Genomic DNA, 22128 nt, shown 5'->3' with positions numbered 1-22128 from the left:
GCCTTGTATAGGCTGCTCCAACACTGCTCCCGTTGGGTTTTTTACAGGCCTCTCCGCCACTGCTTCCACTGGGCCTTTTATAGGCTTCTCTGACGCTGACTCTCGATCTGCCGCTGGGCCTTTTATAGGCATCTCCGACACTGCTCCCGCTGGGCCTTTTATAGGCCTCACCGACACTGCTCCCGCTGGGCCTTTTATAGGCTGCTCCGACACTGCTCCCGCTGGGCCTTTTACAGGCCTCTCCGACACTGACTCTCGCTGGGCCTTTTATAGTCCTCTCCGACACTGCTCCCGCTGGGCCTTTAGATTCCTCTCCGACACTGCACCCTCTGGGCCTTTATAGGCCGCTCCGACACTGCTCCTGCTGGGCCTTTTATAAGCCTCTCAGACACTCCTCCCGCTGGGCCTTTATAGGCCTCTACGTCACTGCTCCTGCTGGGCCTTTTATAGGCCTCTCAGACACAGCTTCCATTGGACCTTTCTACGCTGCTCGACACTGCTCCCGATGTGAAGTTTATAGGCTGCTCCGACACTGCTCCCACTGGGCCTTTATAGGCTGCTCCGACACTGCTCGCGCTGGGCCTTTATAGGCTGCTCTGACACTGCTCCCGCTGGGCCTTTGTAGGCCGCTCCGACACTGCTCCCGCTGTGCCTTTATAGGCTGCTCCGACACTGCTCCTGCTGGGCCTTTATAGGCTGCTCCGTCACAGCCCAAGCTGGGCCTTTATAGGCCGCTCCGACATTGCTCCCGCTGGGCCTTTTATAGGATGCTCCGACACTGCTCCCACTGGGCCTTTATAGGCCGCTCCGACATTGCTCCCGCTGGTCTTTTTATAGGCTGCTCCGACACTGCTCCCGCTGGGCCTTTTATAGGATGCTCCGACACTGCTCCCACTGGGCCTTTATATGCTGCTCCGACACTTCTGCCGCTGGGCCTTTTATAGGCCGCTCCGACACTGACTCTCGAGCTCCCGCTGGGCCTTTATAGGCCTCTCCGACACTGACTCTCGATGGGCCTTTTATAGGCCTCTCCGACACTGCTCCCACTGGGCCTTTATAGGCCTCTACGTCACTGCTCCTGCTGAGGCTTTTATAGGCCTCTCAGACACAGCTCCCACTGGGCCTTTATAGGCTGCTCCGACACTGCTCCCGCTGTGAAGTTTATAGGCTGCTCTGACACTGCTCCAACTGGGCCTTTATAGGCTGCTCCGACACTGCTCCCGCTGGGCCTTTATAGGCTGCTCCCGACACTGCTCCCGCTGGGCCTTTATCTGCCGCTCCGACACTGCTCCCGCTGGGCCTTTATAGGCTGCTCCGACACTGCTCCTGCTGGGCCTTTATAGGCTGCTCCGTCACAGCTCCAGCTGGGCCTTTATAGGCCGCTCCGACATTGCTCCCACTGGGCCTTTATAGGCCGCTCCGACACTGCTCCCGCTGGTCTTTTTATAGGCTGCTCCGACACTGCTCCCGCTGGGCCTTTTATAGGCTGCTCCGACACTGCTCCCGCTGGGCCTTTATAGGCTGCTCCGACACTGCTGCCGCTGGGCCTTTTATAGGCCGCTCCGACACTGACTCTCGAGCTCCCGCTGGGCCTTTATAGGCCTCTCCGACACTGACTCTCGAGCTCCCGATGGGTCTTTTATAGGCTGCTCCGACACTGCTCACACTGGGCCTTTTATAGGCCTCTCCGACACTGCTCCCGCTGGGCCTTTTATAGGCTGCTCCGACACTGCTCCCGCTGGGCCTTTTATAGGCCTCTCCGACACTGCTCCCGCTGGGTCTTTTATAGGCTGCTCCAACACTGCTCCCTCTGGGCCTTTTATAGGCTGCTCCGACACTGCTCCCTCTGGGCCTTTGATAGGCTGCTCTGACACTGCTCTCGCTGGGCCTTTTATAGGCTGCTCCGACACTGCTCCGCTGGGCCTTGATAGGCCGCTCCGACACTGCTCCCGCTGGGCCTTTTATAGGCTGCTCCAACACTGCTCCCGCTGGGTTTTTTATAGTCCTCTGCGACACTGCTCCCGCTGGGCCTTTTATAGGCTGCTCCAACACTGCTCCCGCTGACCTTGATAGGCTGCTCCGACACTGCTCCCGCTGGGCCTTTATAGGCTGCTCCGATACTGCTCCGGCTGGGCCTTTTATAGGCCTCTCCGACACTGACTCTCGAGCTCCCGCTGGGCCTTTTATAGGCCGCTCCGACACTGCTCCCTCTGGGCCTTTTATAGGCTGCTCCGACACAGCTCCCGCTGGGCCTTTTATAGGCTGCTCCGACACTGCTCCCACTGGGCCTTTATAGGCCGCTCCGACATTGCTCCCGCTGGGCCTTTATAGGCCACTCCGACACTGCTCCCGCTGGTCTTTTTATAGGCTGCTCCGAATCTGCTCCCGCTGGGCCTTTTATAGGCTGCTCCGACACTGCTCTCGCTGGGACTTTATAGACTGCTCCGACACTGCTGCCGCTGGGCGTTTTATAGGCTGCTCCGACACTGACTCTCGAGCTCCCGCTGGGCCTTTATAGGCCTCTCCGACACTGACTCTCGAGCTCCCGCTGGGTTATTTATAGGCTGCTCCGACACTGCTCCCACTGGGCCATTTATAGGCCTCTCCGACACTGCTCCCGCTGGGCCTTTTATACGCTGCTCCAACACTGCTCCCGCTGGGCCTTTTATAGGCTGCTCCGACACTGCTCCCGCTGGGCCTTTGATAGGCTGCTCCGACACTGCTCTCGCTGGGCCTTTTATAGGCTGCTCCGACACTGCTCCGCTGGGCCTTTATAGGCCGCTCCGACACTTCTCCCGCTGGGCCTTTTATAGGCTGCTCCAACACTGCTCCCGCTGGGTTTTTTATAGTCCTCTCCGACACTGCTCCCGCTGGGCCTTTTATAGGCTGCTCAAACACTGCTCCCGCTGGGCCTTTATAGGCTGCTCCGACACTGCTCCCGCTGGGCCTTTATAGGCTGCTCCGATACTGCTCCGTCTGGGCCTTTTATAGGCCTCTGTGACACTGACTCTCGAGCTCCCGCGGGGCCTTTTATAGGCTGCTCCGACACTGCTCCCACTGGGCCTTTTAGAGGCAGCTCCGACACTGCTCCCGCTGGGCCTTTTATAGGCTGCTCTAACACTGCTCCCACTGGGCCTTTTATAGGCTGCTCCGACACTGCTCCCGCTGGGCCTTTAGAAGCCTGCTCCGACACTGCTCCCGCTGGGCCTTTCATTGGTCTCTCCGACACTGACTCTCGCTGGGCCTTTTATAGGCCTCTACGACACTGCTCCCGCTGGGCCTTTTATAGGCTGCTCTGACACTGCTCCCGCTGGGTCTTTTAGAGGCCTCTCCGACACTGACACTCGAGCTCCCGCTGGGCCTTTTATAGGCCTCTCTGACACTGCTCCCGCTGGGCCTTTATAGGCTGCTCCGACATTGTTCCCGTTGGGCGTTTTATAGTCTGCTCTGACACTGCTCCCGCTGGGCCTTTATAGGCTGCTCCGACACTGCTCCCGCTGGGCATTCATAGGCTGCTCCGCCACTGCTCCCGCTGGGCCTTTATAGGCTGCTCCGACATTGCTCCCGCTGGGCCTTTTATATGCTGCTCAGACACTGATCCCGCTGGTGATTTATCGGCCTCTCCGACACTGCTCCCGCTGGGCCTTTTATAGGCTGCTCCGACACTACTCCTGCTGGGCCTTTATATGCTGCTCCGACACTGCTCCCTCTGGGTCTTTTATCGGCCTCTCCGACACTACTCCCGCTGGGCCTTTTATAGGCTGCTCCGACACTGCTCCCTCTGGATCTTTTATCGGCCTATCCGACACTGCTCCCGCTGGGCCTTTAATAGGCTACTCTGACACTGACTCTCGATCTCCCGCTGGGCCTTTTATAGGCATCTCCGACACTGCTCCCGCTGAGCCTTTTATAGGCCTCTCCGACATTGCTCCCGCTGGGCCTTTATAAGCTGCTCCGATACTGCTCCGGCTGGGCCTTTTATAGGCCTCTCCGACACTGACTCTCGAGCTCTCGCTGGGCCTTTTATAGGCCGCTTTGACACTGCTCCCTCTGGGCCTTTTATAGGCTGCTCCGACACAGCTCCCGCTGGGCCTTTTATAGGCTGCTCCGACACTGCTCCCATTGGGCCTTTTAGAGGCAGCTCCGACACTGCTCCCGCTGGGCCTTTTATAGGCTGCTCCAACACTGCTCCCACTGGGCCTTTTATAGGCTGCTCCGACACTGCTCCCGCTGGTCATTTAGAAGCCTGCTCCGACACTGCTCCCGCTGGGCCTTTCATTGGCCTCTCCGACACTGACTCTTGCTGGGCCTTTTATAGGCCTCTACGACACTGCTCCCGCTGGGTCTTTTAGAGGCCTCTCCGACACTGACTCTCGAGCTCCCGCTGGGCCTTTTATAGGCCTCTCTGACACTGCTCCCGCTGGGCCTTTATATGCTGCTCCGACATTGCTCCCGTTGGGCGTTTAATAGGCTGCTCTGACACTGCTCCCGCTGGGCCTTTATAGGCTGCTCCGACACTGCTCCCGCTGGGCCTTTATAGGCTGCTCCGCCACTGCTCCCGCTGGGCCTTTATAGGCTGCTCAGACACTGCTCCCGCTGGGCCTTTTATATGCTGCTCAGACACTGATCCCGCTGGGTCATTTATCGGCCTCTCCGACACTGCTTGCGCTGGGCCTTTTATAGGCTGCTCCGACACTACTCCCGCTGGGCCTTTATAGGCTGCTCCGACACTGCTCCCTCTGGGTCGTTTATCGGCCTCTCCGACACTACTCCCGCTGGGCCTTTTATAGGCTGCTCCGACACTGCTCCCGCTGGGTCTTTTATCGGCCTATCCGACACTGCTCCCGCTGGGCCTTTAATAGGCTGCTCCGACACTGCTCCCGTTGGGCATTGTATAGGCTGCCCCAACACTGCTCCCGCTGGGTTTTTTACAGGCCTCTCCGCCACTGCTTCCACTGGGCCTTTTATAGGCTTCTCTGACACTGACTCTCGATCTTCCGCTGGGCCTTTTATAGGCATCTCCGACACTGCTCCCGCTGGGCCTTTTATAGGCCTCACCGACACTGCTCCCGCTGGGCCTTTTATAGGCTGCTCCGACACTGCTCCCGCTGGGTCTTTTACAGGCCTCTCCGACACTGACTCTCGCTGGGCCTTTTATAGGCCTCAACGACATTGCTCCCGCTGGGCCTTTAGAGTCCTCTCCGACACTGCACCCTCAGGGCCTTTATAGGCCGCTCCGACACTGCTCCTGCTGGGCCTTTTATAAGCCTCTCAGACACTCCTCCCGCTGGGCCTTTATAGGCCTCTACGTCACTGCTCCTGCTGGGACTTTTATAGGCCTCTCAGACACAGCTTCCATTGGACCTTTCTACGCTGCTCGACACTGCTCCCGATGTGAAGTTTATAGGCTGCTCCGACACTGCTCCCACTGGGCCTTTATAGGCTGCTCCGACACTGCTCGCGCTGGGCCTTTATAGGCTGCTCCGACACTGCTCCCGCTGGGCCTTTGTAGGCCGCTCCGGCACTGCTCCCGCTGTGCCTTTATAGGCTGCTCCGACACTGCTCCTGCTGGGCCTTTATAGGCTGCTCCGTCACAGCTCAAGCTAGGCCTTTATAGGCCGCTCCGACATTGCTCCCGCTGGGCCTTTTATAGGATGCTCCGACACTGCTCCCACTGGGCCTTTATAGGCCGCTCCGACATTGCTCCCGCTGGTCTTTTTATAGGCTGCTCCGACACTGCTCCCGCTGGGCCTTTTATAGGCTGCTCCGACACAGCTCCCGCTGGGCCTTTTATAGGCTGCTCCGACACTGCTCCCACTGGGCCTTTTAGAGGCAGCTCCGACACTGCTCCCGCTGGGCCTTTTATAGGCTGCTCCAACACTGCTCCCACTGGGCCTTTTATAGGCTGCTCCGACACTGCTCCCGCTGGTCCTTTAGAAGCCTGCTGCGACACTGCTCCCGCTGGGCCTTTCATTGGCCTCTCCGACACTGACTCTCGCTGGGCCTTTTATAGGCCTCTACGACACTGCTCCCGCTGGGCCTTTTATAGGCTGCTCCGACACTGCTCCCGCTGGGTGTTTTAGAGGCCTCTCCGACACTGACTCTCGAGCTCCCGCTGGGCCTTTTATAGGCCTCTCTGACACTGCTCCCGCTGGGCCTTTATAGGCTGCTCCGACATTGCTCCCGTTGGGCGTTTTATAGGCTGCTCTGACACTGCTCCCGCTGGGCCTTTATAGGCTGCTCCGACACTGCTCCCGCTGGGCCTTTATAGGCTGCTCCGCCACTGCTCCCGCTGGGCCTTTATAGGCTACTCCGACACTACTCCCGCTGGGCCTTTATAGGCTGCTCCGACACTGCTCCCTCTGGGTCGTTTATCGGCCTCTCCGACACTACTCCCGCTGGGCCTTTTATAGGCTGCTCCGACACTGCTCCCGCTGGGTCTTTTATCGGCCTATCCGACACTGCTCCCGCTGGGCCTTTAATAGGCTGCTCCGACATTGCTCCCGCTGGGCCTTGTATAGGCTGCTCCAACACTGCTCCCGCTGGGTTTTTTACAGGCCTCTCCGCCACTGCTTCCACTAGGCCTTTTATAGGCTTCTCTGACACTGACTCTCGATCTGCCGCTGGGCCTTTTATAGGCATCTCCGACACTGCTCCCGCTGGGTCTTTTATAGGCCTCACCGACACTGCTCCCGCTGGGCCTTTTATAGGCTGCTCCGACACTGCTCCCGCTGGGCCTTTTACAGGCCTCTCCGACACTGACTCTCGCTGGGCCTTTTATAGGCCTCAACGACACTGCTCCCGCTGGGCCTTTAGAGTCCTCTCCGACACTGCACCCTCTGGGCCTTTATAGGCCGCTCCGACACTGCTCCTGCTGGGCCTTTTATAAGCCTCTCAGACACTCCTCCCGCTGAGCCTTTATAGGCCTCTACGTCACTGCTCCTGCTGGGCCTTTTATAGGCCTCTCAGACACAGCTTCCATTGGACCTTTCTACGCTGCTCGACACTGCTCCCGATGTGAAGTTTATAGGCTGCTCCGACACTGCTCCCACTGGGCCTTTATAGGCTGCTCCGACACTGCTCCCGCTGGGCCTTTGTAGGCCGCTCCGACACTGCTCCCGCTGTGCCTTTATAGGCTGCTCCGACACTGCTCCTGCTGGGCCTTTATAGGCTGCTCCGTCACAGCCCAAGCTGGGCGTTTATAGGCCGCTCCGACATTGCTCCCGCTGGGTCTTTTATAGGATGCTCCGACACTGCTCCCACTGGGCCTTTATAGGCCGCTCCGACATTGCTCCCGCTGGTCTTTTTATAGGCTGCTCCGACGCTGCTCCCGCTGGGCCTTTTATAGGCTGCTCCGACAGAGCTCCCACTGGGCCTTTTATAGGCTGCTCCGACACTGCTCCCACTGGGCCTTTTAGAGGCAGCTCCGACACTGCTCCCGCTGGGCCTTTTATAGGCTGCTCCAACACTGCTCCCACTGGGCCTTTTATAGGCTGCTCCGACACTGCTCCCGCTGGTCCTTTAGAAGCCTGCTCCGACACTGCTCCCGCTGGGCCTTTCATTGGCCTCTCCGACACTGACTCTCGCTGGGCCTTTTATAGGCCTCTACGACACTGCTCCCGCTGGGCCTTTTATAGGCTGCTCCGACACTGCTCCCGCTGGGTCTTTTAGAGGCCTCTCCGACACTGACTCTCGAGCTCCCGCTGGGCCTTTTATAGGCCTCTCTGACACTGCTCCCGCTGGGCCTTTATAGGCTGCTCCAACATTGCTGCCGTTGGGCGTTTTATAGGCTGCTCTGACACTGCTCCCGCTGGGCCTTTATAGGCTGCTCCGACACTGCTCCCGCTGGGCCTTTATAGGCTGCTCCGCCACTGCTCCCGCTGGGCCTTTATAGGCTGCTCCGACACTGCTCCCGCTCGGCCTTTTATATGCTGCTCAGACACTGATCCCGCTGGGTCATTTATCGGCCTCTCCGACACTGTTCGCGCTGGGTCTTTTATATGCTGCTCCGCCACTGCTCCCGCTGGGCCATTATAGGCTGCTCCGACACTGCTCCCGCTCGGCCTTTTATATGCTGCTCAGACACTGATCCCGCTGGGTCATTTATCGGCCTCTCCGACACTACTCCCGCTGGGCCTTTTATAGGCTGCTCCGACACTGCTCCCGCTGGGTCTTTTATCGGCCTATCCGACACTGCTCCCGCTGGGCCTTTAATAGGCTGCTCCGACACTGCTCCCGCTGGGCCTTGTATAGGCTGGTCCAACACTGCTCCCGCTGAGTTTTTTACAGGCCTCTCCGCCACTGCTTCCACTGGGCCTTTTATAGGCTTCTCTGACACTGACTCTCGATCTGCCACTGGGCCTTTTATAGGCATCTCCGACACTGCTCCCGCTGGGCCTTTTATAGGCCTCACCGACACTGCTCCCGCTGGGCCTTTTATAGGCTGCTCCGACACTGCTCCCGCTGGGCCTTTTACAGGCCTCTCCGACACTGACTCTCGCTGGGCCTTTTATAGGCCTCAACGACACTGCTCCCGCTGGGCCTTTAGAGTCCTCTCCGACACTGCACCCTCTGGGCCTTTATAGGCCGCTCCGACACTGCTCCTGCTGGGCCTTTTATAAGCCTCTCAGACACAGCTTCCATTGGACCTTTCTACGCTGCTCGACACTGCTCCCGTTGTGAAGTTTATAGGCTGCTCCGTCACTGCTCCCACTGGGCCTTTATAGGCTGCTCCGACACTGCTCGCGCTGGGCCTTTATAGGCTGCTCCGACACTGCTCCCGCTGGGCCTTTGTAGGCCGCTCCGACACTGCTCCCGCTGTGCCTTTATAGGCTGCTCCGACACTGCTCCTGCTGGGCCTTTATAGGCTGCTCCGTCACAGCCCAAGCTGGGCCTTTATAGGCCGCTCCGACATTGCTCCCGCTGGGCCTTTTATAGGATGCTTCGTCACTGCTCCCACTGGGCCTTTATAGGCCGCTCCGACATTGCTCCCGCTGGTCTTTTTATATGCTGCTCCGACACTGCTCCCGCTGGGCCTTTTATAGGATGCTCCGACACTGCTCCCACTGGGCCTTTATATGCTGCTCTGACACTGCTGCCGCTGGGCCTTTTATAGGCCGCTCCGACACTGACACTCGAGCTCCCGCTGGGCCTTTATAGGCCTCTCCGACACTGACTCTCGAGCTCCCGATGGGTCTATTATAGGATGCTCCGACACTGCTCCCACTGGGCCTTTTATAGGCCTCTCCGACACTGCTCCCGCTGGGCCTTTTATAGGCTGCTCCGACACTGCTCCCGCTGGGCCTTTTATAGGCCTCTCCGACACTGCTCCCACTGGGTCTTTTATACGCTGCTCCAACACTGCTCCCGCTGGGCCTTTTATAGGCCACTCCGACACTGCTCCCGCTGGGCCTTTGATAGGCTTATCCTACACTGCTCTCGCTGGGCTTTTTATAGGCTGCTCCGACACTGCTCCCGCTGGGCCTTTCATAGGCCTCTCCGACACTGACTCTCGCTGGGCCTTTTATAGGCTTCTCCGACACTGCTCCCGCTGGGCCTTTTATTGGCTGCTCCGACACAGCTCCCGCTGGGCCTTTTATAGGCTGCTCAGACACTACTCCCGCTGGGCCTTTTATAGGCCTCTCCGACACTGCTCCCGCCGGGCCTTTATAGGCTGCTCCGACATTGCTCCCGCTGGGCGTTTTATAGGCTGCTCTGACACTACTCCCGCTGTGCCTTTATAGGCTGCTCCGACACTGCTCCCGCTGGGCCTTTTTAGGCTGCTCCGACACAGCTCCCGCTGGGCCTTTATAGACCGCTCCAACGCTGCTACCACTGGGCCTTTATAGGCCTCTCCAGCACAGCTCCCGCTGGGCCGTTATAGGCCGCTTCGATACTGCTACCGCTGGGCCTTTATAGGCCCCTCCGACATTGACTCTCGCTTGGCCATTTGTAGGCCTCTCCGACACTGCTCCCGCTGGGCCTTTTTAGGCTGCTCCGAAACAGTTCCCGCTGGGCCTTTATAGGCCGCTCCGACACTGCTACCGCTGGGCCTTTATAGGCCTCTCCGACACTGACTCTCGCTGGACCTTTTATAGGCCTCTCCGACACTGCTCCCACTGGGCCTTTTATAGGCCGCTCCGACATTGATCCCGCTGGGCCTTTTATTGGCCTCTCCGACACTGCTCCCGCTGGGCCTTTATAGGCTGCTCCGACACTGCTCCCGCTGGGCCTTTATAGGCTGCTCCGACACTGCTCCCGCTGGGCCTTTATAGGCTGTCCGACACTGCTCCCGCTGGGCCTTTTATAGGCTGCTCAGACACTACTCGCGCTGGGCTTTTTATAGGCCGCTCCGTCACTGCTCCCGCTGGGCCTTTATAGGCTGCTCCGACACTGCTCCCGTTGGGACTTTTCTAGGCTGCTCCGACACTGCTCCCACTGGGTCTTTTATCGGCCTATCCGACACTGCTCCCGCTGGGCCTTTTATAGGCTGCTCCGTCACTGCTCCCGCTGGGTCTTTTATCGGCCTCTCCGACACTGCTCCCGCTGGGCCTTTATAGGCCAATCCGACAGTGACTCTCGAGCTCCCGCTGGGCCTTTATAAGCTGCTCAGACACTGCTCCCGCTGGGCCTTTTATAGGCCGCTCCGATGGTGCATCCACTGAGCCTTTATAGGCCGCACCGACACTGCTCCCGCTGGGCCTTTTTAGGCTGCTCCGACACTGCTACCGCCGGGCCTTGATAGGCCTCTCCAGCACAGCTCCCGCTGGGCCGTTATAGGCCGCTTCGACACTGCTACCGCTGGGCCTTTATAGGTCTCTCCGACATTGACTCTCGCTGGGCCTTTTATAGGCCTCTCCGACACTGCTCCCGCTGGGCCTTTTTAGGCTGCTCCGAAACAGTTCCCGCTGGGCCTTTATAGGCCGCTCCGACACTGCTACCGCTGGGCCTTTATAGGCCTCTCCGACACTGACTCTCGCTGGACCTTTTATAGGCCTGTCCGACACTGCTCCCGCTGGGCCTTTTATAGGCCGCTCCGACATTGATCCCGCTGGGCCTTTTATAGGCCTCTCCGACACTGCTCCCGCTGGGCCTTTTATAGGCTGCTCCGACACTGCTCCCGCTGGGCCTTTTACAGGCCTCTCCGACACTGACTCGCGCTGGGCCTTTTATAGGCCTCTCCGACACTGCTCCCACTGGGCCTTTTATAGGCTGCTCCGAAACTGCTCCCGCTGGACCTTTTATAGGCTGCTCCGTTACTGCTCCCACTGGGCCTTTATCGGCTGCTACGACACTGCTCCCGCTGGGCCTTTTATAGGCCGCTCCGACACTGCTCCCGCTGGGCCTTTTATAGGCTGCTCCGTCACTGCTCCCGCTGGGCCTTTTATAGGCTGCTCCGACACTGCTCCCACTGGGTCTTTTATAGGCTGCTCCGACACTGCTCCCGCTGGGTTTTTGATAGGCCTCTCCGACTTTGCTACCGCTGGGCCATTTATAGGATGCTCCGACACATCTCCCGCTGGGCTTTTATAGGCTGCTCCGACACTGCTCCCACTGGGCCTTTTATATGCTGCTGCGACACTGCTCCCGCTGGGTCTTTTATAGGCCTCTCCGACACTGCTCCCGCTGGGCCTTTTATAGGCCTCTCCGACACTGCTCCCGCTGGGCCTTTTATAGGCTGCTCCGACACTGCTCCCGCTGGGCCTTTTATAGGCCTCTCCGACACTGCTCCCACTGGGCCTTTTATAGGCTGCTCCGAAACTGCTCCCGCTGGACCTTTTATAGGCTGCTCCGTTACTGCTCCCGCTGGGCCTTTATAGCCTGCTCCGACACTGCTCCCGCTTGGCCTTTTATAGGCCGCTCCGACACTGCTCCCGCTGGGCCTTTTATAGGCTGCTCCGTCACTGCTCCCGCTGGGCCTTTTATAGGCTGCTCCGACACTGCTCCCACTGGGCCTTTTATAGGCTGCTCCGACACTGCTCCCGCTGGGTTTTTGATAGGCCTCTCCGACACTGCTCCCGCTGGGCCATTTATATGCTGCTCAGACACTGATCCCGCTGGGTCATTTATCGGCCTCTCCGACACTGCTCCCGCTGGGCCTTTTATAGGCTGCTCCGACACTACTCCCGCTGGGCCTTTATAGGCTGCTCCGACACTGCTCCCTCTGGGTCGTTTATCGGCCTCTCCGACACTACTCCCGCTGGGCCTTTTATAGGCCGCTCCGACACTGCTCCCGCTGGGCCTTTTATAGGCTGCTCCGTCACTGCTCCCGCTGGGCCTTTTATAGGCTGCTCCGACACTGCTCCCGCTGGGTTTTTGATAGGCCTCTCCGACACTGCTCCCGCTGGGCCATTTATATGCTGCTCAGACACTGATCCCGCTGGGTCATTTATCGGCCTCTCCGACACTGCTCCCGCTGGGCCTTTTATAGGCTGCTCCGACACTACTCCCGCTGGGCGTTTATAGGCTGCTCCGACACTGCTCCCTCTGGGTCGTTTATCGGCCTCTCCGACACTACTCCCGCTGGGCCTTTAATAGGCTGCTCCGACACTGCTCCCGCTGGGCCTTGTGTAGGCTGCTCCAACACTGCTCCCGCTGGGTTTTTTACAGGCCTCTCCGCCACTGCTTCCACTGGGCCTTTTATAGGCTTCTCTGACACTGACTCTCGATCTGCCGCTGGGCCTTTTATAGGCATCTCCGACACTGCTCCCGCTGGGCCTTTTATAGGCCTCACCGACACTGCTCCCGCTGGGCCTTTTATAGGCTGCTCCGACACTGCTCCCGCTGGGCCTTTTACAGGCCTCTCCGACACTGACTCTCGCTGGGCCTTTTATAGGCCTCTCCGACACTGCTCCCGCTGGGCCTTTAGAGTCCTCTCCGACACTGCACCCTCTGGGCCTTTATAGGCCGCTCCGACACTGCTCCTGCTGGGCCTTTTATAAGCCTCTCAGACACTCCTCCCGCTGGGCCTTTATAGGCCTCTACGTCACTGCTCCTGCTGGGCCTTTTATAGGCCTCTCAGACACAGCTTCCATTGGACCTTTCTACGCTGCTCGACACTGCTCCCGATGTGAAGTTTATAGGCTGCTCCGACACTGCTCCCACTGGGCCTTTATAGGCTGCTCCGACACTGCTCGCGCTGGGCCTTTATAGGCTGCTCCGACACTGCTCCCGCTGGGCCTTTGTAGGCCGCTCCGACACTGCTCCCGCTGTGCCTTTTTGGCTGCTCCGACACTGCTCCTGCTGGGCCTTTAGAGGCTGCTCCGTCACAGCCCAAGCTGGGCCTTTATAGGCCGCTCCGACATTGCTCCCGCTGGGGCTTTTATAGGATGCTCCGACACTGCTCCCACTGGGCCTTTATAGGCCGCTCCGACACTGCTACCGCTGGGCCTTTATAGGCCTCTCCGACACTGACTCTCGCTGGACCTTTTATAGGCCTCTCCGACACTGCTCCCGCTGGGCCTTTTATAGGCCGCTCCGACATTGATCCCGCTGGGCCTTTTATAGGCCTCTCCGACACTGCTCCCGCTGGGCCTTTTATAGGCTGCTCCGACACTGCTCCCGCTGGGCCTTTTACAGGCCTCTCCGACACTGACTCTCGCTGGGCCTTTTATAGGCCTCTCCGACACTGCTCCCACTGGGCCTTTTATAGGCTGCTCCGAAACTGCTTCCGCTGGACCTTTTATAGGCTGCTCCGTTACTGCTCCCGCTGGGCCTTTATCGGCTGCTACGACACTGCTCCCGCTGGGCCTTTTATAGGCCGCTCCGACACTGCTCCCGCTGGGCCTTTTATAGGCTGCTCCGTCACTGCTCCCGCTGGGCCTTTTATAGGCTGCTCCAACACTGCTCCCACTGGGCCTTTTATAGGCTGCTCCGTCACTGCTCCCGCTGGGTTTTTGATAGGCCTCTCCGACTTTGCTCCCGCTGGGCCATTTATAGGCTGCTCCGACACATCTCCCGCTGGGCTTTTATAGGCTGCTCCGACACTGCTCCCACTGGGCCTTTTATATGCTGCTGCGACACTGCTCCCGCTGGGCCTTTTATAGGCCTCTCCGACACTGCTCCCCCTGGGCCTTTTATAGGCCTCTCCGACACTGCTCCCGCTGGGCCTTTTATAGGCTGCTCCGACACTGCTCCCGCTGGGCCTTTTACAGGCCTCTCCGACACTGACTCTCGCTGGGCCTTTTATAGGCCTCTCCGACACTGCTCCCACTGGGCCTTTTATAGGCTGCTCCGAAACTGCTCCCGCTGGACCTTTTATAGGCTGCTCCGTTACTGCTCCCGCTGGGCCTTTATAGCCTGCTCCGACACTGCTCCCGCTGGGCCTTTTATAGGCCGCTCCGACACTGCTCCCGCTGGGCCTTTTATAGGCTGCTCCGTCACTGCTCCTGCTGGGCCTTTTATAGGCTGCTCCGACACTGCTCCCACTGGGCCTTTTATAGGCTGCTCCGACACTGCTCCCGCTGGGTTTTTGATAGGCCTCTCCGACACTGCTCCCGCTGGGCCATTTATATGCTGCTCAGACACTGATCCCGCTGGGTCATTTATCGGCCTCTCCGACACTGCTCCCGCTGGGCCTTTTATAGGCTGCTCCGACACTACTCCCGCTGGGCCTTTATAGGCTGCTCCGACACTGCTCCCTCTGGGTCGTTTATCGGCCTCTCCGACACTACTCCCGCTGGGCCTTTTATAGGCTGCTCCGACACTGCTCCCGCTGGGTCTTTTATCGGCCTATCCGACACTGCTCCCGCTGGGCCTTTAATAGGCTGCTCCGACACTGCTCCCGCTGGGCCTTGTGTAGGCTGCTCCAACACTGCTCCCGCTGGGTTTTTTACAGGCCTCTCCGCCACTGCTTCCACTGGGCCTTTTATAGGCTTCTCTGACACTGACTCTCGATCTGCCGCTGACCTTTTATAGGCATCTCCGACACTGCTCCCGCTGGGCCTTTTATAGGCCTCACCGACACTGCTCCCGCTGGGCCTTTTATAGGCTGCTCCGACACTGCTCCCACTGGGCCTTTTATAGGCTGCTCCGACACTGCTCCCGCTGGGTTTTTGATAGGCCTATCCGACACTGCTCCCGCTGGGCCATTTATATGCTGCTCAGACACTGATCCCGCTGGGTCATTTATCGGGCTCTCCGACACTGCTCCCGCTGGGCCTTTTATAGGCTGCTCCGACACTACTCCCGCTGGGCCTTTATAGGCTGCTCCGACACTGCTCCCTCTGGGTCGTTTATTGGCCTCTCCGACACTACTCCCGCTGGGCCTTTTATAGGCTGCTCCGACACTGCTCCCGCTGGGTCTTTTATCGGCCTATCCGACACTGCTCCCGCTGGGCCTTTAATAGGCTGCTCCGACACTGCTCCCGCTGGGCCTTGTGTAGGCTGCTCCAACACTGCTCCCGCTGGGTTTTTTACAGGCCTCTCCGCCACTGCTTCCACTGGGCCTTTTATAGGCTTCTCTGACACTGACTCTCGATCTGCCGCTGGGCCTTTTATAGACATCTCCGACACTGCTCCCGCTGGGCCTTTTATAGTCCTCACCGACACTGCTCCCGCTGGGCCTTTTATAGGCTGCTCCGACACTGCTCCCGCTGGGCCTTTTACAGGCCTCTCCGACACTGACTCTCGCTGGGCCTTTTATAGGCCTCTCCGACACTGCTCCCGCTGGGCCTTTAGAGTCCTCTCCGACACTGCACCCTCTGGGCCTTTATAGGCCGCTCCGACACTGCTCCTGCTGGGCCTTTTATAAGCATCTCAGACACTCCTCCCGCTGGGCCTTTATAGGCCTCTACGTCACTGCTCCTGCTGGGCCTTTTATAGGCCTCTCAGACACAGCTTCCATTGGACCTTTCTACGCTGCTCGACACTGCTCCCGATGTGAAGTTTATAGGCTGCTCCGACACTGCTCCCACTGGGCCTTTATAGGCTGCTCCGACACTGCTCGCGCTGGGCCTTTATAGGCTGCTCCGACACTGCTCCCGCTGGGCCTTTGTAGGCCGCTCCGACACTGCTCCCGCTGTGCCTTTTTGGCTGCTCCGACACTGCTCCTGCTGGGCCTTTATAGGCTGCTCCGTCACAGCCCAAGCTGGGCCTTTATAGGCCGCTCCAACATTGCTCCCGCTGGGGCTTTTATAGGATGCTCCGACACTGCTCCCACTGGGCCTTTATAGGCCGCTCCGACACTGCTACCGCTGGGCCTTTATAGGCCTCTCCGACACTGACTCTCGCTGGACCTTTTATAGGCCTCTCCGACACTGCTCCCGCTGGGCCTTTTATAGGCCGCTCCGACATTGATCCCGCTGGGCCTTTTATATGCTGCTGCGACACTGACTCTCGCTGGGTCTTTTATAGGCCTCTCCGACACTGCTCCCGCTGGGCCTTTATCGGCTGCTACGACACTGCTCCCGCTGGGCCTTTTATAGGCCGCTCCGACACTGCTCCCGCTGGGCCTTTTATAGGCTGCTCCGTCACTGCTCCCGCTGGGCCTTTTATAGGCTGCTCCGACACTGCTCCCACTGGGCCTTTTATAGGCTGCTCCGTCACTGCTCCCGCTGGGTTTTTGATAGGCCTCTCCGACTTTGCTCCGGCTGGGCCATTTATAGGCTGCTCCGACACATCTCCCGCTGGGCTTTTATAGGCTGCTCCGACACTGCTCCCACTGGGCCTTTTATATGCTGCTGCGACACTGCTCCCGCTGGGCCTTTTATAGGCCTCTCCGACACTGCTCCCCCTGGGCCTTTTATAGGCCTCTCCGACACTGCTCCCGCTGGGCCTTTTATAGGCTGCTCCGACACTGCTCCCGCTGGGCCTTTTACAGGCCTCTCCGACACTGACTATCGCTGGGCCTTTTATAGGCCTCTCCGACACTGCTCCCACTGGGCCTTTTATAGGCTGCTCCGAAACTGCTCCCGCTGGACCTTTTATAGTCTGCTCCGTTACTGCTCCCGCTGGGCCTTTGTTGCCTGCTCCGACACTGCTCCCGCTGGGCCTTTTATAGGCCGCTCCGACACTGCTCCCGCTGGGCCTTTTATAGGCTGCTCCGTCACTGCTCCCGCTGGGCCTTTTATAGGCTGCTCCGACACTGCTCCCACTGGGCCTTTTATAGGCTGCTCCGACACTGCTCCCGCTGGGTTTTTGATAGGCCTCTCCGACACTGCTCCCGCTGGGCCATTTATATGCTGCTCAGACACTGATCCCGCTGGGTCATTTATCGGCCTCTCCGACACTGCTCCCGCTGGGCCTTTTATAGGCTGCTCCGACACTACTCCCGCTGGGCCTTTATAGGCTGCTCCGACACTGCTCCCTCTGGGTCGTTTATCGGCCTCTCCGACACTACTCCCGCTGGGCCTTTTATAGGCTTCTCCGACACTGCTCCCGCTGGGTCTTTTATCGGCCTATCCGACACTGCTCCCGCTGGGCCTTTAATAGGCTGCTCCGACACTGCTCCCGCTGGGCCTTGTATAGGCTGCTCCAACACTGCTCCCGCTGGGTTTTTTACAGGCCTCTCCGCCACTGCTTCCACTGGGCCTTTTATAGGCTTCTCTGACACTGACTCTCGATCTGCCGCTGGGCCTTTTATAGGCATCTCCGACACTGCTCCCGCTGGGCCTTTTATAGGCCTCACCGACACTGCTCCCGCTGGGCCTTTTATAGGCTGCTCCGACACTGCTCCCGCTGGGCCTTTTACAGGCCTCTCCGACACTGACTCTCGCTGGGCCTTTTATAGGCCTCTCCGACACTGCTCCCGCTGGGCCTTTAGAGTCCTCTCCGACACTGCACCCTCTGGGCCTTTATAGGCCGCTCCGACACTGCTCCTGCTGGGCCTTTTATAAGCCTCTCAGACACTCCTCCCGCTGGGCCTTTATAGGCCTCTACGTCACTGCTACTGCTGGGCCTTTTATAGGCCTCTCAGACACAGCTTCCATTGGACCTTTCTACGCTGCTCGACACTGCTCCCGATGTGAAGTTTATAGGATGCTCCGACACATCTCCCGCTGGGCTTTTATAGGCTGCTCCGACACTGCTCCCACTGGGCCTTTTATATGCTGCTGCGACACTGCTCCCGCTGGGCCTTTTATAGGCCTCTCCGACACTTCTCCCGCTGGGCCTTTTATAGGCCTCTCCGACAGTGCTCCCACTGGGCCTTTTATAGGCTGCTCCGACACTGCTCCCGCTGGGCCTTTTACAGGCCTCTCCGACACTGACTCTCGCTGGGCCTTTTATAGGCTGCTCCGACACTGCTCCCGCTGGGCCTTTATAGGCTGCTCCGACACTGCTCGCGCTGGGCCTTTTTAGGCTGCTCCGACACTGCTCCCGCTGGGCCTTTGTATGCCGCTCCGACACTGCTCCCGCTGTGCCTTTTTGGCTGATCCGACACTGCTCCTGCTGGGCCTTTATAGGCTGCTCCGTCACAGCCAAAGCTGGGCCTTTATAGGCCGCTCCGACATTGCTCCCGCTGGGCCTTTTATAGGATGCTCCGACACTGCTCCCACTGGGCCTTTATAGGCCGCTCCGACACTGCTACCGTTGGGCCTTTATTGGCCTCTCCGACACTGACTCTCGCTGGACCTTTTATAGGCCTCTCCGACACTGCTCCCGCTGGGCCTTTTATAGGCCGCTCCGACATTGATCCCGCTGGGCCTTTTATAGTCCTCTCCGACACTGCTCCCGCTGGGCCTTTTATAGGCTGCTCCGACACTGCTCCCGCTGGGCCTTTTACAGGCCTCTCCGACACTGACTCTCGCTGGGCCTTTTATAGGCCTCTCCGACACTGCTCCCACTGGGCCTTTTATAGGCTGCTCCGAAACTGCTCCCGCTGGGCCTTTTACAGGCCTCTCCGACACTGACTCTCGCTGGGCCTTTTATAGGCCTCTCCGACACTGCTCCCGCTGGGCCTTTAGAATCCTCTCCGACACTGCACCCTCTGGGCCTTTATAGGCCGCTCCGACACTGCTCCTGCTGGGCCTTTTACAAGCCTCTCAGACACTCCTCCCGCTGGGCCTTTATAGGCCTCTACGTCACTGCTCCTGCTGGGCCTTTTATAGGCCTCTCAGACACAGCTTCCATTGGACCTTTCTACGCTGCTCGACACTGCTCCCGATGTGAAGTTTATAGGCTGCTCCGACACTGCTCCCACTGGGCCTTTATAGGCTGCTCCGACACTGCTCGCGCTGGGCCTTTATAGGCTGCTCCGACACTGCTCCCGCTGGGCCTTTGTAGGCCGCTCCGACACTGCTCCCGCTGTGCCTTTTTGGCTGCTCCGACACTGCTCCTGCTGGGCCTTTATAGGCTGCTCCGTCACAGCCCAAGCTGGGCCTTTATAGGCCGCTCCAACATTGCTCCCGCTGGGGCTTTTATAGGATGCTCCGACACTGTTCCCACTGGGCCTTTATAGGCCGCTCCGACACTGCTACCGCTGGGCCTTTATAGGCCTCTCCGACACTGACTCTCGCTGGACCTTTTATAGGCCTCTCTGACACTGCTCCCGCTGGGCCTTTTACATCCTCTCCGACACTGACTCTCGCTGGGCCTTTTATAGGCCTCTCCGACACTGCTCCCACTGGGCCTTTTATAGGCTGCTCCGAAACTGCTCCCGCTGGACCTTTTATAGGCTGCTCCGTTACTGCTCCCGCTGGGCCTTTATCGGCTGCTACGACACTGCTCCCGCTGGGCCTTTTATAGGCCGCTCCGACACTGCTCCCGCTGGGCCTTTTATAGGCTGCTCCGTCACTGCTCCCGCTGGGCCTTTTATAGGCTGCTCCGACACTGCTCCCACTGGGCCTTTTATAGGCTGCTCCGTCACTGCTCCCGCTGGGTATTTGATAGGCCTCTCCGACTTTGCTCCCGCTGGGCCATTTATAGGCTGCTCCGACACATCTCCCGCTGGGCTTTTATAGGCTGCTCCGACACTGCTCCCACTGGGCCTTTTATATGCTGCTGCGACACTGCTCCCGCTGGGCCTTTTATAGGCCTCTCCGACACTGCTCCCCCTGGGCCTTTTATAGGCCTCTCCGACACTGCTCCCGCTGGGCCTTTTATAGGCTGCTCCGACACTGCTCCCGCTGGGCCTTTTACAGGCCTCTCCGACACTGACTCTCGCTGGGCCTTTTATAGGCCTCTCCGACACTGCTCCCACTGGGCCTTTTATAGGCTGCTCCGAAACTGCTCCCGCTGGACCTTTTATAGGCTGCTCCGTTACTGCTCCCGCTGGGCCTTTATAGCCTGCTCCGACACTGCTCCCGCTGGGCCTTTTATAGGCCGCTCCGACACTGCTCCCGCTGGGCCTTTTATAGGCTGCTCCGTCACTGCTCCCGCTGGGCCTTTTATAGGCTGCTCCGACACTGCTCCCACTGGGCCTTTTATAGGCTGCTCCGACACTGCTCCCGCTGGGTTTTTGATAGGCCTCTCCGACACTGCTCCCGCTGGGCCATTTATATGCTGCTCAGACACTGATCCCGCTGGGTCATTTATCGGCCTCTCCGACACTGCTCCCGCTGGGCCTTTTATAGGCTGCTCCGACACTACTCCCGCTGGGCCTTTATAGGCTGCTCCGACACTGCTCCCTCTGGGTCGTTTATCGGCCTCTCCGACACTACTGCCGCTGGGCCTTTTATAGGCTGCTCCGAAACTGCTCCCGCTGGGTCTTTTATCGGCCTATCCGACACTGCTCCCGCTGGGCCTTTAATAGGCTGCTCCAACACTGCTCCCGCTGGGCCTTGTATAGGCTGCTCCAACACTGCTCCCGCTGGGTTTTTTACAGGCATCTCCACCACTGCTTCCACTGGGCCTTTTATAGGCTTCTCTGACACTGACTCTCGATCTGCCGCTGGGCCTTTTATAGGCATCTCCGACACTGCTCCCGCTGGGCCTTTTATAGGCCTCACCGACACTGCTCCCGCTGGGCCTTTTATAGGCTGCTCCGACACTGCTCCCGCTGGGCCTTTTACAGGCCTCTCCGACACTGACTCTCGCTGGGTCTTTTATAGGCCTCTCCGACACTGCTCCCGCTGGGCCTTTATCGGCTGCTATGACACTGCTCCCGCTGGGCCTTTTATAGGCCGCTCCGACACTGCTCCCACTGGGCCTTTTATAGGCTGCTCCGTCACTGCTCCCGCTGGGCCTTTTATAGGCTGCTCCGACACTGCTCCCACTGGGCCTTTTATAGGCTGCTCCGTCACTGCTCCCGCTGGGTTTTTGATAGGCCTCTCCGACTTTGCTCCCGCTGGGCCATTTATAGGCTGCTCCGACACATCTCCCGCTGGGCTTTTATAGGCTGCTCCGACACTGCTCCCACTGGGCCTTTTATATGCTGCTGCGACACTGCTCCCGCTGGGCCTTTTATAGGCCTCTCCGACACTGCTCCCACTGGGCCTTTTATAGGCCTCTCCGACACTGCTCCCGCTGGGCCTTTTATAGGCTGCTCCGACACTGCTCCCGCTGGGCCTTTTACAGGCCTCTCCGACACTGACTCTCGCTGGGCCTTTTATAGGCCTCTCCGACACTGCTCCCGCTGGGCCTTTTATAGGCTGCTCCGTCACTGCTCCCGCTGGGCATTTTATAGGCTGCTCCGACACTGCTCCCACTGGGCCTTTTATAGGCTGCTCCGTCACTGCTCCCGCTGGGTTTTTGATAGGCCTCTCCGACTTTGCTCCCGCTGAGCCATTTATAGGCTGCTCCGACACATCTCCCGCTGGGCTTTTATAGGCTGCTCCGACACTGCTCCCACTGGGCCTTTTATATGCTGCTGCGACACTGCTCCCGCTGGGCCTTTTATACGCCTCTCCGACACTGCTCCCCCTGGGCCTTTTATAGGCCTCTCCGACACTGCTCCCGCTGGGCCTTTTATAGGCTGCTCCGACACTGCTCCCGCTGGGCCTTTTACAGGCCTCTCCGACACTGACTCTCGCTGGGCCTTTTATAGGCCTCTCCGACACTGCTCCCACTGGGCCTTTTATAGGCTGCTCCGAAACTGCTCCCGCTGGACCTTTTATAGGCTGCTCCGTTACTGCTCCCGCTGGGCCTTTATAGCCTGCTCCGACACTGCTCCCGCTGGGCCTTTTATAGGCCGCTCCGACACTGCTCCCGCTGGGCCTTTTATAGGTTGCTCCGTCACTGCTCCCGCTGGGC

The sequence above is a fragment of the Pristiophorus japonicus genome, unplaced genomic scaffold (genome assembly GCF_044704955.1).
Source record: "Pristiophorus japonicus isolate sPriJap1 unplaced genomic scaffold, sPriJap1.hap1 HAP1_SCAFFOLD_199, whole genome shotgun sequence".
NCBI lineage: Eukaryota > Metazoa > Chordata > Chondrichthyes > Pristiophoridae > Pristiophorus > Pristiophorus japonicus.
Note: the sequence above shows the minus strand (reverse complement) of the source record.